Here is a 13786-nt window from a genome sequence, read left to right as displayed (position 1 = left end):
TGCCATTCGTATTTGGCCGCAAATGCAACAGAACAGCTTTTTGCGATCTGGTATTTCTCCGTGGTGTAGATAGGCCATTTTCGATGAATTTTCCCACCTCTGGGAAATGCTGTCCTGAAACATGTAATTGGTGTGTAATAAATCAAGTGGAATCATGACGCAACAACCCTCTGCAAGTTGCCTTGAAAAAATGATGTCATTTGGCGCAGATGTAGTCACTTTTAGAACACGGGTGGAGATGGAAAAGCTCTCTCCACGTAGCCTGGCTCCCCCACCCCCACCCCCACCGTGTCTAAGATGCGAAAAGACATTTTCCGGGCTTCCTAACCCTCAAGATGTCGAGGGCGGGCGTTCCGCAGTGGCTCGGCCCACTGCTCGATCCCGCGGAGGGGCTCCGCAATGAGGAGCCGAGCCCCGCGGAGCATCTCCGGCCCCGACGGCGGGGCCACGGGAGGAGGCGCACCCTGCGGGGGCCCTGGCAGCCAAGGCCGAGCGGGCCGGCTGCTTGCCCCTGGGGCCCCCTCAGCTTGGCGGACTGCCACGCGGGACGGGGCGGGCGGGACGGCTCGGGGAGCCCCTCGCTTTGGACAGCCTTCCTCCCCCCGTTACCCGCCCCCTTCCCGCGGCTTCGCGCCGGAAGTGACGCGCTGCAAACGGGCGCTGGGCTGAAAGATGGCGGTATTGGCGCTCGACCAGGGGGAAGGTAAACACCCCCCGGGCTGCGGCCCGCGAGCCCGCGCCTGGGCCCCTCGCGGCGCGGGCGGGGGACCGAGGGCGCCTCCTGGCTCGCACCACAGCGCGCGCATTCCCACTCCTTCCCCTCCCCCGCCAGGCTGGCTTCCGCGTCTTGGGCCCCGCGCACGGGGGTTGGAGGGCCCCCTCGGCCGGCCCCGCCTCCCTGGGCGGGCCCCGGGCAGCTCCCTTGGCCCGCAGGGGGCGCGCGGCCTGGAGCGGCCCCTGGCTCGTGGCCCCTCTAGCCCCGCCCCTTGCCCGCCCCTTTCCCGCCTTCCTCCACCCCCGGCGTGGGTGATCCTGAGGCTCGGCGCGCTTCGGGGCAGAAGCCTGGAGACGCCGTCGTCGACGCCGCCACAGCCGGTGCTTCTGCCGCTGCCCGCGGCCCCCTAGCCCTCTCCCTGCCCCCGGCTTCGTGTCGGCCCTCACCCGAGCCTCGCTGGGCGCTGCTAGGCTCCCCGCTAGGCGAGGTTGGGCCCGGCCCCGACGCCGCACCGCCCCACGCTGAGCCCGCCCGTCTCGACTCTCCACTCAGCGCTGTCTTCTTTCCCAGGAGTGGTTCCTAGGGGGTCGCAGGCGCGCAGACTCGCTCCCCACCGGAGCGCCCCGGCCCGGCCCGGGAGCAGCCCCTGCTAGAGGTCCAAGGAGCCAGCCCAGCCGAGTGCCGTCCCGGCGCCTCGCCCGCCCACCACCGGCGCGCTTGTTCCTGATGCTGACTGCCGTCCACTAGAGGCTGGACCGGACCCTTAGGTGCGTACCCGCCCCAGCCTGGGCGCCTGGGGGGAGGGGGCCCCGCGTCGGCCACCGCCGTGGCCCCGGCCCCTGGCCCGGGCTGGCCAGGGCTTCTGAAGCCTCTCGGGGGGGCTCGCCCCCGAGGGCCCCGACCCCGAGTCCCCCGTTTGGTAGACGCCAGTGCCTGGACTATCTTTGAGTTGACTTAAATTGTTGGACAATTTTTCTTTCCTTTTTTTTTCAGAGCGGAAAAAAAAGAAGCATAAATCAGCCATTTTTTGCAGCACACAGCTGCAGGTACCATGATTATTTTCTCCCCCCCCCTTTCCCTAACCCGTTTCTCCCCTTTAACAATTCTATTTCTGCCTGAACTCGAATGGTGCCAAATGCCAGGCAGAAAACGTGCAAGCCGAATGACTGGATACGGCTTGGGAGGGGGAAAAAAATAATAATCCCTGAACCGAGCTTCGCTTTCCTGGCCGGTGAATTCCAGCCAGTAGTGTTATCCACGTCTCGATAGTGAGCACTGTATGAGATCATGTATGTGAGAATCCGCTCGGGCAGTAAAGTGTTACAAAAACGCACGATGTTTGGTTTAAGACACCTTGGCCAGCGTGGCTAACTGTTGCTGCCGCCTTATTGCTGTGTTATAACTATATACAATCAGCATGGCAGAGCAAAGCCGGGCTGTGATGGCCAGGAATCACTTTGCTTGGCCTTCCTCCGCAGAAATGCAGACTGCTTCAATATAACGGTTTTCTTTAAGTCCAATTCCACATGACTGTCGGCTTTGCTTTTCCTCCTGGTAGGCCAGTCAGGCCTCCCACCCCCAACCCCTTTACTCATGATATTTGTTTAGCCTCTTAACGTTTGTCTTCATCTGATTAAGTTGGGATGTAGGAGTTGCTTTTGAGGACTATTTGAATTTTCTGGGCTCTTTCTATCTAGGGAATGGGATGCCTGAATACCTCTGTGGATTTGAAGGTTGTTTTTTTGGGAAGAGCTTATAAATTGCCAGGCATATTTCTGGGAATTCGTAATAAATCTCAACATGGCTCGAACATTTCAACTTCTGGGCAGGGACTGGGAATAATATTTGTGGAATTCTCTCTCACTCTCTTTTTTTGTTGTTGTAACCTAATGCAACGTGTCATAGGTACATCCCAAGGCCCGCTTTTCAGGAGTTAAAGGGTGTTGGTTTGCACCCCTTATTGCTGCTTGGAGAGGATCAAGTAGTACCTTTCTGGGGCTTGAAAACTGAGTTTAATTCCCAGTTCCTGGTAATCTATATGTGGAACAGATTAGCGTGGAATCGTTCTGTACTTGGCACATCAGAAATGTTTTTTAGTTTGGCTTTAAAAGGTGTGGGGTGGGGGTTAGCAAAAGCAAAAGAAAAGCATTTAAAAATATTTTTAGTTAATCAATGGTTTTCTGCTTGTTAGCTGTTTTATTAAATGTGTAATCCTCTAGTCTAAGACCACTGATCTTTTGAGAGCATGCTTTTGTGTTTGGTAAAAAGGAAGACTATTGGGAGGCTAGCAAGATTTAGAAGAGCACTAGAGTGCGTGTGGGTACTTTATTTAATGTGGCGGCTCTTGCGCAGGGGCTGGTTGCTTGTCCTGAAGGTAAGAGTGGGGGTCTTGACTGTTTTATGGGTGGTTTCCAGGTCTGATTTTTCTCCCCCCTCCCCTGGTTTGCATTTTCTTGGCACTGACATCTGGAAGCTGGGCTGACTTTGGGCCAGTCCCACCTTTGCTCACTCAAAAGGCCCCCTCCTTTCCGCCTGCCTGGATCAGCTGCACTTGAAACTGGTATTGCGCAACAGAAAGATGAATGGGAAAATGCATCCAAATTGAACGTTTTGCTTTTCCTTCACTCAGAATCACACCAAACAGCACCCCCCCCCCCATGGCAAGTTGAGGGGGACTCCAGGAGAAAGGCAAAAGTTATTTAATGTTTCAGTCCATTTTTTAGCATTTATTTTTTCCCTGCTCTGTGGACAAGACGAAGCCCCACATTTACATTTTACACTTGTCCCTGAAAATTCTCCCCTACTTAGAACCCAAAATAAGCTTGCCCTGCCCTCTTACAAATGTTTTGAGGGTGCACAAAGGTAACTGAGAGGAGAGTGAATCTTGAGCTGTTGGAGGGAGAAATTGAATTAGTTTATTAAGCTCTATTTCCTCAAAATTGGAGTGCTGTATCGAGCGATGTGGAGTTTTTGTGTGTTTTTAAAAATATATGGAGAATGAAAGATGGTGAGCCATGAGTGGCACGTTTGGGATGTGGTTAATCAGGAAAGCTCTTGAAATTGGGCCGCTCGCTGCCCCCACCTCCATAGCAGGGAGCTGCCCTTCCTTATTTTTAATAAATTAGCAATGGGATCTCACCGAAAATTGTAAGGACTTAAATTTATCTAGGCACCCGACAAATATTAAGCATTTACTATGTGTTCAGAACCATCGTGAAAGTGCTAGAGATATGACAGACAAGGAAATAAAAACTTTGAATCTCAAAGTTGGTAGAGCAGGCGAAGATAAAGCAGAGGGTGAAGATGGTGAGTAACAATGATTCTGGTGGGGAGGGTTTTGTAGTTTTGAGGAGGCTGTTGGGGGCATTTGAGTGCAGACTTGAAAGGAGTGGCAGTGGGTACACAGGCAAGAAGACACAAGCAAGTGGACAGACCTTAATGGGGGGACAGCTAATTTCTAAAAAATAGCAAGGAGGCCCCATGTATGTGGGTTAGGAGGGTAAATCTGGGGAAGGGTAATAGGAATGATTGCTATTGCCTTTGTCGGAATCACAGTAGAGGTGTTCTTAGTTCGTCACCGCCATGGTTACTGCTGTATTGCTGTTGGTCCACAAGTGGAAGACCTTTCCAGAATTCGATGAGAGAGATGGGGATAAAAACAACTTAGAGAAAAGGCAAGCCTCTGTTTCTGTTGTTGGTTTTAAAAAAACCGATTTTAAAGCTCATCTAGCTGAAATCAGTGAGAGAAATAATGGATAATTTTTTTATCCTATGTCGCTGATAGGATCCAGGAATTTTATGATTTGGCACCAGGGATTTTATTGAGATCCTCTCTCTCCCCAAGGAAATCTCTATCCTAAAACATCAAGAGATTGAGTTTAGCTCTAGAAGCTCTTACGGTACTAAATTGCTGACATTATAGTGTATATTTGTGATTTCATGTTACGATGTGATATACAGGATTTGGCATTTGATTCCCCAGTAGAGGCTTTTCCTAGAATTCGCCCTGGATCCAATCTATATAAAGACCAGGGAAGCTGTTTTCCATGATAGCACTTTTGGGTGATTTCTACTTGTAGTATCAAATTAGTTAAAAATCTTCAGATAAAAAATTGCCTTGAAGCAGGGTTTTTTCTTATAAGATTTCTTCTTGTATTATAGGATGACTAAATGCTAAACATACCTAAGCAGTGAAGTAACTTGGACAGTAGGTGCCAACCTGGAGGCTGGAAGAGTCCAGAGTCTTCTTAGTGGCTTGAGTTACATGGTTATTTGCAATTTGGTACAGAGTTTGACAAATATTTCGGTGTACAAGAAAGAATTTCCAGTTTCAAACAAGTTAAAATTAATTTATGCAGTCTTCCCGCCCATGAAGTTAGTCTGTTGTTGCAATTTCCTTTTGCATCAGGACAGTCAAAGTCGGCCACTTTGAGATTGTTGAATGAAATTGTCTGCCACAGGCTACAGAAATTGTGAGGCGTTTTATAGTCTAGAAGTTAATTCTATTTTTATCCCTAATAAGATTTACACTCTCTCTTTAGTTTGCAAGTATGGCATTTTCTGGATCAGCATCCAGTAGCATGAGACAATATTTTTTTTTCTCCATTGAAAATCAGTACATCTCAACCTCTGAGAGAGTTTCGTATAGATTTCCAAGCAGCTGTGGGAGGAATGTGAAAGCATTAAATTATTGCTTTGTGGTGTAAACATGGGAATTAGTTCATTTCGAACTGTTTTTTTTTCCTAGGGTGTAGATTTTTGCCCTCACATCAGAATGGCAGCCTTCTAACTGAAAAGGAATCATTTAATTTCCTGCCCCATTTTACCCCCCATCCTCAGATTTCTTACTTTACTGGTCACTAGAGAGTTTGAACTGTTAGAAATTTTTGTGATATAAATAGCAGCAATAGCCTTCCAGGGTGGAGGTAGGAGGATGTGTGTGTGTGTGTGTGTGTGTGTGTGTGTGTGTGTGTGTGTGTGTGTGTGTGTAAAAGAAGGGGTGGGTGTGTAAGGGTGTGGGTGTGTGGTGTGTCGATGTTTATCTCCTCACACTTTCAGGGGTATTCAATTGATTTCAGGACTGCATACTCCGAAAAATTATTGGGATCCTAAAGACTTTGTTTATGTGGGTTTTATCTATTTATATTGACTAAATTGGGGGTTAAAACTGGGAGACTTGAACAAGATGAATTTCACTCAAAAATATCTTTAATCCCATTTCATGTTAACCTATCTAGTAGTTTACTATGAGAAACTTTTAGTGAGCAAAGTGACGTTGTTTTATAAAACATTTTTGCAAATCTTTTTTGTATCCAGTTTAATTAAAAACAGCAACAGTGGACTTCTCATTGGCATCTGCAGTTTGTCTCACCAGTCTCCATCTGATCAGTAAGTCTGGTATTTTTTATGACTTTGCATTTTGGTGTACATTTTTCTTTCTGTCTGCTCAAGAACTTCTAATGTGATCCTGATAAGAGCGGTCCGCAGTGATAGTTGGGCACCATCTAGTTCTGGTCTTAGTACAGGCTGGTATTCGTGTGGCTCATGAGTCCTTGAAACAAAGGGATTCGTTGAGATTTTAATTTTCTTCACTCTGCTCCAGATGAGTAACTTGTAAAACAAAGAAACAAAAACCCACATTAATACAAAACTAGTTTTGAACCCCAAAGCCATTTTAGGGAACTGGGATCCCAGCTGTCCATAAATCACACTTTGAGGATCACTGAACATAACATATCAAACATAAACATAGAAAAGGTGATGCTTTCTTTTTTCTTTAGTCAGTGCCAAGTTTATAAGACACTCTCATTTGACATTTCTTGCCTAATAGTATAAGTATGCTTTTTCATTTAGTCTAATTTAGCTTGGTTACCCTTTGAAAAAAACCTACCATTGGACATTCTGAAGGACAAGTGTAGTTACATATATATATGTATATATATGGGATCCCAATAAGTTTTAAGAGTACAAAATCCTGAGATCAATCCTGAAGGTATGATGAGATAAATGGACACACACATACTCGCGCACACACACACACACGGGCTTAAAAACCACAATTTCCCTCAATCTAATCCATTGTAAAAAATGAGGATGTGGAGTTTCTGTACACTAAACATTTTGTATGTTAGTAAATAACTTTTCTCAAAGCTCCTTGAAAGGATTTTTGTAGCCCTTATTGATTTTATAGTTATTAAGTTTTACAATGATTAGTTCTTACTGATTTCTTCCTTAAATTGATGTAATATCAATTTAATGACGAATTGTTAGACAATTCTTGTGTGTAAGACAGTATTATTTTTGCCTTTTCCACTCTTATTTTCTTTTTAATGTTTGTATTAGATGTTTTTATTTAAATCTCATGCATTCTAAGTCTTTATTTTTCCCCTTTTGTAGCTTCTTCCCGGGTATGGATTGTGAACCAGTTGCTTTTGTTTCATGTGTACATTTTTAAGGTTGGTTGGTTATTGGCCTTAAACATTGATGTCAATGGAGCAACGGTGTTCAGTAGAAATGGAATGCAAGCTACTTAAGTAATTAAAAATTTTCTCGTAGCTAGAATTAAAAATAAAGTAAAAGGAGACAGGCAAGATTAAATTTAACATTTTGCACCCAACCCGATATTTTAAAAATTGTTTCTGCATGGGAAATTTGTACAAGTTAATGCACATCTTTTTTTCATACTAAATCATCAAATTCTGGTGTTTATTTTGCAATATGCACTAGTTTCAAGCGCTCAACAGTCTCATGGCTAGTGACATCCGTTGACCACAGGTAGAGTTGCTCCACAAGGGTGCTTCAACAGTGTGGACAAAATGAAATGAATAATGGAGTTTGCCCATGAACTTTCTGATGCTCCTCTCATAGAATCCTGTAAGTGTAAAATGGGTATTAGGGAAGTTAGAAAACTAGTGTAGTGAGAAAAAAAATGAAAAGGGTACACATGTAAAAATTAAGTTTGGTCTTTCAGCTAATAGTATATCGCCTGGTCTCTTAGAAAATTCTATTGAGGGATGGACATCTAGTCTCTAGGCTCATGGGTGACAAGGAACAACTGGATGACTAAACACTGGACTTGTTAGGATGCCTTTTGCTATGGAATAGATATTTAGTCTCCGGTAATTCATGTAAGCAGCACCACAACTCAAGGTTAGTAGTAGTAGTGGTCTTCCTAACACACAGGCAGAAGCCATGGGTATGAAGTTACTGGCATTTCGACAGGCGCACTGGCGGGGTAAGTAATCATAAGTGCTCTCTGATTTCAAAATCTTTGCCTTTTCCAACAGCACGGTTTTTTGTTTCTTTTGCAAATCAGGTTCCATTCTTAACTCTCTAGTTGCATGACCTTGAATAAAAAGTCAGTTCCCTTCAGGACTTTCCTTCTTCACCTAGGAAATTAATTGGTCTAGGTCCTGTGAGATTTTACTGAGAAGGGGGTGGGCTGGGATTAGAAGTCCTGTTCCTAGGGTGAAGGGCTTCTCTCCAAAGTTCACTGTTAAGGGTGGTGGGGGGGTCACACTTATAAAATTGATGAGTAGCACCAAATGAAACCGGTTTAAGATACACGTTAACGCTACAGTTTGGAGTATTTCTAAGCTTTACTGATTACGCACGGAGTATGAAAGTGAGAATCCTATGACTGAATAAAAAAAAAATCTATGTCTAATGCCCTTGTTCTACAGATGCAAAGCTAAGGCCAAGAAAAATTGAGTAACTTGAGTAAAGTACAGATATTTTAGTTCTAAAACTAGATCGGGGCCCATGATTATAAAGTGAGGGGAACAAATCAACGTAAAGGGGGAAATTTATTAGTAGAATGGAATGTTTTCTCTCCATAGGCCTCAGGCCCAGACAAAGGAAGCTTTAGGGAGTACACATCCGTATCTTTTCTGTTTGATATCTTTTGCTTATCTGCTCCAGCTTTCCACTCCCGGGCAGGCAGGAGTGGGTGTCCACAGCTGCTCTTGGATGAGTGTCAGTTTTAGCCAGAGCTTATCTCCCTTTCTCTCTGTCTTCCTCTATTTTCTTTGCTCCCACCCATGATTTTTGATTAAAGGCTGTCTTGATTCTTATTTCCCACCTCAGTCTGACCTCCTGAGACCAAGGACAGAAGATTCCGCCTGTTTGCAATTTCCCTCAGTGAGCTGGGTGCTGTCTTATTTCAAGGTCTTTTGGCTTGATTTACCAGTTCTTCTTAACCCAGGCCCCCTTGCCTTATGATGTACCTGGAACCTGAATTACTTTTTTTTTTTAAGTCTAGCATCTCCTTTAAAAAAGCTTTCTTTTACTTGTCTTTAAATGTCATAATTTTTATAAAGGTGATGATTAGCTTTTAAGAAATTGATAACTTGAATAGAGAGGGTTAGTTTGACAGGAAGTGAAAAATAGAATGTCTGAGGCACTGTAAAAATAACATTAATGAAGTACAAAACAGCAGCCTACTCGCAAGCCTCCGAATGCTGATACCCAGTCTTCTGTTAATCACCATTAAGTGTGACCAGTACATCTTGACAGAGCGATCATTTGTATCCATGATGACCCTGAGAAAGGTAATGGAATAAATTGTTGATTCAGTTTGATTTGCTGTGTTTTAAAATTCTAATTGTTTTCAAAATTGGTAATTAGTCTATTGATGTCTTCTCTTAAAAAGGAGGCTTGATTACTTAGAAGACCATGCGGTGTGACCTTCCTTTTATTCCCAGGATGTATTTGTGAATATCACTTAGAAAATTTTAAGTTTGTTAAGGGTACCTTTAAAAATAATCAAGATAAATAGGACAGGACTGAGTTTAGTTTAATCTTGAACGGATCCGTAAAATAATTTTGCTCAGCATGGGTTTTCATGTCTACAATAGATTTTAGACTTATTTCCCAAATTATAGGCAGCCTATTTTTGTTCTCCCTTTCCAAAATGAAAGTATAGAGTGTTTGACTAATGAGTACTAACACATTTGGTATTAATTTTAATCTTGGGTGTACTTTTTGATAAGTGAACATATTGTGTACCATAATCAATAGGACTTAAAGGCAGGTTAGGGACAAATCGAACGAATGAAACACCTAGGAAATTAGATTTCCTCTTGATGGGATGGAGCATATGAAAGTGAGAACTAGATGACAGAGAGGAGAATTATGATTCATGATAATATTGACATCCCTGTGGGGCATCGAGAAGAACTTTCTAATAATAGCAATACAGGACTAGACTAGGAGAGAAACTTTGATAAAAGTTTTCAAAGTATTGGTAGAAATAAGCCTTAGTCTGGTGGCTTAGTGGGTTATGTTTTGGTCTACGAACCACCAGCCATTCTTCAGGAGAAAGAGCATTTCTACTTTCGTAAAGGGTTTACAGTCTTGGAAACTTACAGGGGCAGTTTGCCTTGGTTTATAGGGTTTTCTGAGTAGGAATCAACTCAATGGCAGTGAGTTTGGGTTGGAAATCGTCATAAAATCATGAGTCTAGATAAGATAATTTAGTGAGAGCTTTAGTGTTAAGCAGAAAAGAAAAGGGAAGAGCAGAATGCTAGGGCTAAATCAAGGAAACGACACACTGGCCGGCCATCGATAAGTAAGCAGCCGGAGACTAGGAAGAGAATTGGGAGTGGTGCCCTGGTGCAGCAGAGTCCAGAGAAACGGAGCCTTGGATGTAACCATTGGATTTGGCAAGTAGGAGCTCTTGACATGTTTTTCAATGAACTCCCCATGCCCCTCAGTCATGCATTTTTTTCCCATCGCAGATAAATTCGAAAACAGATTAGCAAAAGGAAAGGGGGGGGGGAGTAAAATCACTGGGTAATGGTAGCATTCAAAGATAGCTATTTCCAACATTTTGGTGTATTAACCTTTCAGACTTTTTTTTCTTAGTCCTTAACAAATTTGCTTAAATTAAAAAAAATTTTTTTGAAATGATCTGATTGGCATAACTGTTGACTAAATAAGCTCGTATGTCAAAAGTTAAATATTATGGTATCATAGACTGAACGAAAGTAATAAGATCTGTTCGCCTGGTCAGAAGGGTGGCAGAGTAGCGCTGCCACTGAAGACTCAACCAACTTCAGGTTCTCAACCCTTTAAGACAGTTCCCCATGTTGCGGTGACCCCCAACCATAGGAAAGAGGTGTTTTCCAATGGTCTTAGGTGACCCCTGTGAAAGGGTCATTCGACCCCCAGGTTGAGAACCACTACTCTAGAGGGATATCTGAAATGCATGCAGTGCCTGGCACACATGATTGTGTAATTAGATGGGGAAGGTTGGCAGTGATGACCTCTCTTGAGTAAGGAGATTCTTCACTGCGGAACTCATGGTCTACCTAAAGTCCCGGCCAGGAAAGGGGGAAAACCCAAACCCAAAACTTTGATTGAGTTTTAGCATTCCCATCTACAGGGGAGTCTATAGCTTAAATATTTGCCACCACCTACTTGGGTTGTCCTCTTCTAAGCTGAGTTAGTCTGTAGATAGTGTGTCACTAAATGACTCCAACACATAGTTCCAAACCATGGGGCTCACTGTGTTCCTCGATAATACTTGAAAAATGGTTGTAATATCATAGAGATTTGTCCATATCTGTTATTCCGAGCTCTCCCTGTATATTTAGTATACATTAGCAGGAAATGCTTTCACAACTGAGGTAAAAAAAGAATGAGTGCCTAGTGCTAGGTGCAGGAGAAAGATGAGGCTTTCTACTGTAAAGATTCCTAGTCTCGGAAACCCACAGGGGCAGTTCTACCCTGTCTTGTAGAGACGCCATGAGTCGGATTCAATTTGATGGCATTGAGTTTGAGGGCTAGATGGAAGCGCAAAGGTACAGAAGGCCTAACCATGATTAAAGGGGTTTTTTTTGGACATTTTTTACAGACTTTATTTATAACGGGAATTCTTTGTTCTTTTTTTTAAACAATTTATTGGGGCTCATACAACTCTTATCACAGTTCATACATATACATACATCAGTTGTATAAATAAAGGGTTTTTAAGTTGACAATACTGTCATCAGAGTTTCTAGGATAATAGGATAAGTATGGAGGACAGATAAAGGGGTAAGGGAACAAAACACCTGGGGAGAGAAATGCCTCTGATATGCGAGAAAATCTAGCTGTAGAGGGACTGTGGTGGAGTTAGGAGATGATTGAGCAAGTGAAAGAGAAGGAGGTTAAGCCAGAGGGGGAAATGCAGTTAAAGTTTCAGGTGTAGACCAGTTCTAGATTGTAACCAGGTCTGAGGGTTTGGGGAGTGGGTTTTGAAATTGAGTTAAGGGGGGGGGGCGTTGAGGTGGTCAGGGGCTTTGACCCTGGAGGGCAGTCTCCTGGAAATGGATCAGCTAAAGCAGAAGACTCTTAGCCAGGATGCCAAAGTTAGCTGTGAAGGGTGTAGCTGATAAGTGATAAGGAGACATAAAAGATGAGGGTTTTATTTTCTGGTGTTGTGTGTTTTTTTTTCTTGAGTGAAAGGTCAAGTTTTAGAAAAGGGCATGGGACAGAAAAAGGTTTCTGAAAATAGCTGGAGCAGTGAAAGTATTATGAACAGCTGGACACCACTTAGACATGTGCAAATGAGCTGGGAGGGCTCATAAAGGAGGGAGCCACGATGAGGCCTCTGTCCTCCACCCCAGCCCTGATGTTCGTCCATGTAGTGTGTCGTGGGGACATGGGAGTATAAAAATGATTGGTGGGGGAGAAAGATGAGGCTGTCTACTCCTGTAAAGAATTAGAGTACGAAGATTTCTACTCCTGTAAAGACTCATAGTCTTGGGAAACCACAGGGCAGATCTACTCTGTTCTATATAGGGTCACTGAGTTCAAATTGACAGCAGTGGGCTTAAGTGCCAGGTGGAAGCACACACAACACCACTCACCTACCTAGACCAATGCACCAATTTATACACGCACAGTTCAGGGCCACTGATAGACATTCTTCCATTTTTGCGAGTATTCTCACCTTTGTTTTGTCTGTAAGAACCCCCATAGCAGATCGTGCAGCCCTTCAGCTGTTCCTCTGCGTTCACGTATATATGACACTGCATTCTCACCTCCACTTAAACGTACAGCCCTCTGAGCTGCCTATCTGCCCTTTGGAGCTGTTGTTGTCACTTTGGTCCCGTTTAGGTAGATTGTGGGAACCCTAGTGGCCATGTGGTTACCACATGAGGTTGCTAACTGCAAGACCAGCCATTGGAAACCACCAGCTGTTCTGAGGGAGAAAGATGAGGCTGTCTGCTCCTGGAAAGAAGGGGTCGCAGAAACCCACAGGGGCAGTGCTACCCTGTCTTGTAGGGTCGCCATGAGTCAGAAGTGACTCAATGGCCATGAGTTGAGCTAAGAGAACACAGTTCTCAGAGCAGACATTCTTTACTACCGGTAATTCAGCTAAGCTAGTGTGTGGTGAGACATCAGGGAGATATATGTGGTTTAAGGTTTGAAGATTTAACACTTCTCACAGGGTAGTCAGTAAATTTGGGGTTTGTCCAGCCTCAGTGGCACCAAGAAAGCTTGGCTTCGATGAGAATTAGAAATGTTGACCCCTTAGTTTTTCCCTCTTGTTCAGGAATCTGCTATAGAATCTTCGGTCAAAACATTCGTATGGTAGCTGAAGCCCCCCCCCCCCCTTTTTTTTGAATAGGTGTTGACTCAATGACAGCATGATTTTTGGTTTTCTAGCCCCAAAGCCAGGTGAAAGGCACACGGGGACGGGTTCTCTGCCTCCACCAGGATAGCTTCCAGAAGGCAAGGGGGCAGGCCGTGTAACTGTCCCTTTTGAATTCCTCATCTAGAGTGCCTAGCAGGGCCCATGGAGATATTTTCCAGCTTTGCCTGGTCAGCATTTGAGCCGTGGGGCCCCACTAGCCTCTTGTTATGCTGCTTCCTTTTTTGTAAATAATCAGCTACTTTCCATGTGCTGACATGTGTGGCTCCGATCGGAAGGACATGATGTTCGTGGAAGAACCACATGTTGATGATTGATCCTCTTTTTCTTGGCTATGTAGACATCAAGGACTTCACAGTTGATGTGTTATCTCATAGGGCAATAGAAAGCTAAAAGAAGGCTTAGAAAATAGATCTGTAAGCTCTGGAAGA

General features: G+C 44.3%; 1 protein-coding gene across 7 annotated transcripts in view; it reads left to right on the top strand.

Moving 5' to 3' along the window:
• Nucleotides 1–584: 584 nt before the first annotated feature.
• KLHL15 (kelch like family member 15) overlaps nt 585–13786 on the top strand; it is a 33918-nt gene continuing 20716 nt past the window's right edge. The window contains exons 1-4 of one of the 7 annotated variants that reach the window (XM_075539265.1): nt 585–703; nt 1286–1482; nt 1709–1761; nt 6032–6103. The gene's annotated coding sequence lies outside the window, so the exon portion shown is untranslated. Of the gene's footprint in view, nt 704–1040; nt 1483–1708; nt 1762–6031; nt 6104–7111; nt 7171–13786 lie in introns of those variants that run through there. The other 6 variants (XM_075539266.1, XM_075539269.1, XM_075539264.1 and 3 more) reach the window with 6 other exon arrangements.

This window comes from Tenrec ecaudatus, chromosome X (genome assembly GCF_050624435.1).
Source record: "Tenrec ecaudatus isolate mTenEca1 chromosome X, mTenEca1.hap1, whole genome shotgun sequence".
Classification (NCBI taxonomy): Eukaryota; Metazoa; Chordata; class Mammalia; order Afrosoricida; family Tenrecidae; genus Tenrec; species Tenrec ecaudatus.
The sequence above is the reverse complement of the archived record's forward strand: the minus strand, read 5'-3'. Positions and strand labels throughout refer to the sequence as shown.